Source organism: Panthera leo, chromosome D1 (assembly GCF_018350215.1).
Source record: "Panthera leo isolate Ple1 chromosome D1, P.leo_Ple1_pat1.1, whole genome shotgun sequence".
NCBI lineage: Eukaryota > Metazoa > Chordata > Mammalia > Carnivora > Felidae > Panthera > Panthera leo.
Window position 1 is genome coordinate 83,522,271 of NC_056688.1, and position 3,710 is coordinate 83,525,980.

Here is a 3,710-nt window from a genome sequence, read left to right on the forward strand (position 1 = left end):
TTTCATTTGAGCTTCACAACAACCCAGGTAGAGAAGAAAGCAGAATACTATCTGCAATTCACACCTCTCTGTGTGATTAATTATTCTTTCAACAGGCACTGATTGTGTTCCAAATACTGACAGTACCCCTTGCCAGATAGATACATAGATTATTAGGAATGAATCCTGCTCTTAAGAAGCTGGCATTCTTTTAGAGGAGATATGATAACGATATAAATAATTATAAGAAAGTGAAGAGATCAATATCAAACAAAATACATAACCTCATTGTATAAGGAGGCTGGAGAAGAGTACAATGAAGTCCTTAAGAGGGAAGGTGGCATGTCAGTGAGATTTTGAGATATGCATTTATCAAATTTTGGAGGTTAATAATAATTCACACCTACTGTATTTTAAGCACTGTACAGCATGCTGGGAATAGAAAAAAAGAATTAAATATATTTCTAATTTTTTGGTGTCCTGTTTACTGTAAAATGAGTATAGACCTTAAAGCAAATCATTACATTGCAGGGGAAAAAGTTGTAACAACAATCCACTACAATAGAGCCAGTACCCCCTTAGTCCTTGACAAAGAGAGACCCTGCCTCAGCCCTTAGTTTTGTAGAAAGGAGTTACATAAAAATATTCACTGGAGATGGGACTTTACATACTTTAGAGGAGGCACTGGGTAGAAAGGTGAGCCAAGTACTTTTGGAGGATTGATGTGGAGGAAAATAACTGATTAAAAATGGTTAAAGAAGGCTTACAGAGGAGACAACATTTTTAATGAGAGAATTTGATGTTAAAAACATTATTTGCTATTTTTAGCTAATATAATTATTTCAAAAGATATAACTATTTTACCTCTTCCAAAATGAACTTTTGAACAGTGTTAATAAAGATATAAATTTTGTACTATTTGCAGCATGGCTAGAAAAATATCAGGCTTGAACATAGGCTCTGAATGAGTTAGACTTACTATATAAAACCTAGCCAAATTCCCCAAATTAATTTGTTTTGCAGAGAAGGATTTTATTTCATTCATACATTATTAAAAATAAGTTTTTTAGAATAAAGCTAAAAATGATGTAAGGGAAATATGGTGCAATGGGAAAAGAGCTGGAGTTTGATTCTAACTATAAAAACTATGCAAAAAAAGTATTGACACAGTACAAAAAAGTTATCCCTCATTTTTTCCCCAGCTTATTTTCTATAAGCCCTCAGGATGTGGATAGTAGTATATTGTTCATTTATGGTTTCTTTTTCCTTTTCCACCACTGTTAAGCTTTACTATTCAACTGGGAAGAAACGTCCTTTATATTGTCCAAAATGACTATCACTAAATGTGCCACCTAGAAATACATTTAAAAATGGTCGTATAAAATTTAACAGGTAGAAACGAGAATTTCCTTTTTAATTTCCTCTTACTGTAAATAGTTCTTATGGAGACTCTTGAATTAATTTTGATGGAATGGATTATTTATGAAAATAAGAAAAAGGAAACCTATAAAAATACTTCATGTAATATAGATCAAATACTGGTTTCACAGATGGATAGACTTATTTAAATTTTATACTTCCAACAGAAATTTGTTATCATTGAGGCAAAAAAGTCTTCAAGTCACACACAAAAAATACTTTGAGAATGAGATTCTGATAAATCAATCAATTTTACTTAAGTAAAGATGATAGTGAAAATAATTTGTTTTGTTTTTTTTTTTAAATAATTCCGTTGGAAAAAATAATAAATGTTTAAGTCAAATCTTCTCATTGGGGCCTGTTAGTAGAGTGCTTGGAAGCTTTTGGGTCTCCATGGCAGACCTGAATTTTACTTTCTCAAGAATTATAGTTGGAGGCTTAGAATTTGTTTAATAAATTCACATTCTCTGGAACTTTTTATTTAACAATTCAGTTTTATTTGTTTATAGCAAATCTCCATTGCTAACTCATATGAAAGTAGAGACATTTTTGATGTAAATAGCTAAATTTATTAAAAAATAATAGTAAAAGCAACAAACAGGTTTGCATTTCATCTTCATAACTGTATGAATCATTTATAGGAATTGAATTTAAATATAAAGTGGTGTTTGGAATATTTTTATTTCAGTTATGGTGAGGTAGCATTAAGCTACCCTTTTTTCTCTCTAAGAGCAGCTACCAAACTAGATATAATTTAAGGGGGGAAACAAAGCAGCTGTTTGAATATATCAGGAAACTGCAAGCTAGGAATTAAGGAACCAAGATGCTAGAGATAATCAGAAATAATGGAAACACAACTACATGAGGTGTGTATTTATGCCTAAATTTTCTCATCAGGGAATTTGTTGATTTTAATGGTGAGATATGAGGCTGAACAGAAAGTAATGATTTGGATATTGCTGTCTTACTGGACAAGTGCAATTAAAATTTGAATTTAGGGCTGCCAAGGAATTCTACAACTCAAGGGACTGGTCTCAGAGAAATGAGAACTACAGAAAAGTAAGCCATGAATTCTGTGTGTGATTTCCTCTTGAGGCATTTGTTGGTTCCTGAGTTAAATATTTGTGGGCCACAATTCTGGAAACACAACATGGGAATGGTTACTAGATGACTAAAAGGCAAGCAGATATTTAAGCAGTTCCAATAGGCTAGAGACACAAATGTTAGAGTTGAGAGCCCACCCAGAAAGACATACATAAATATCATAGACTTTTTAGTTAAAAACTCAGAAATGGATAGGATTTAAGACTAATGGTAAATTGGAAATAAACTATTTAAGGAGATCCTGCCCATAGTCAATACCAGTCTATTACACCTTTACTACTTAGTCTTTTATGCCATTCAAACTGTGTACAATTTTTCATTACAATTTCTAAGGTTTAATAAAACTTGACAGGAATGCTAGAAAATAGATCCAAATGACTAAACCAAACAAAGAAGGATTATATAGGAAGACCTATAAGGTATAGAAATATTAGAGTTATCATCTAAGGACAGTAAAATAACTGTAATTAATATATACAGGAAAAATATCGCTTTTCAGGCTTTTGGCTAAGATCAAGTGTAGTATCTGTTCTTATCAGTTTAATATATCTAGGAAAATAGATGTATAAGGTAAAGAATTTCATTGAAGAATTTTAATATATTACAAATAATCTGGAAATAATGGGACTGAGAAATAGAATGAAAAAATTAAAAAGTCAATAAGCAACAAATTAGATAGTGTAAAACAGATGATTAATGAACTTTAAGTTATTGTGGTAAAAATAATTCATCTTGAAAAATGCAGAATAGTAAAGAACATAAAGAAAAACAGAATCCTATAGGACCCAGTGAAAAGTTTTAACATAATTGTATTGCGAGTCTCAGTAAGAGAGTATTAGAAAGTAAGTGGGTCAGAAACAATATTCAAAAAGATAACAGTAAAAGAATTTTCAAAATTAATGACAGATATGAACACAGAGATTCAAAGAGATTTTGTAACCCTAAGCAGAGTAAATATAGATATTAACCACATCTAGGCATTTCATAGTGAAACAAGTAAAAAACAAAGATAAGAGAAAAAGCGGCCAGAAATAAAAGATACACCATCTTCAAACAATAAGATTCATGAGTAATTATTTACGATAAACTATGGAAGTCAAAAGATAAGGGGATGACATTTTTATAGTGCCAAACACTTTCTTAGAAAAAGTCAAATTTGTCAAAATGGACACAAAAGAAACAATGTAAACAACTTTATATCCATTAAA

General features: G+C 30.9%; 1 pseudogene; it reads left to right on the top strand.

The window, feature by feature from the left end:
* The first annotated feature begins 2,989 nt into the window (after nucleotides 1-2,989).
* On the top strand, nucleotides 2,990-3,098 carry LOC122201573 (annotated as a pseudogene).
* The last annotated feature ends 612 nt before the right edge of the window (nucleotides 3,099-3,710 follow it).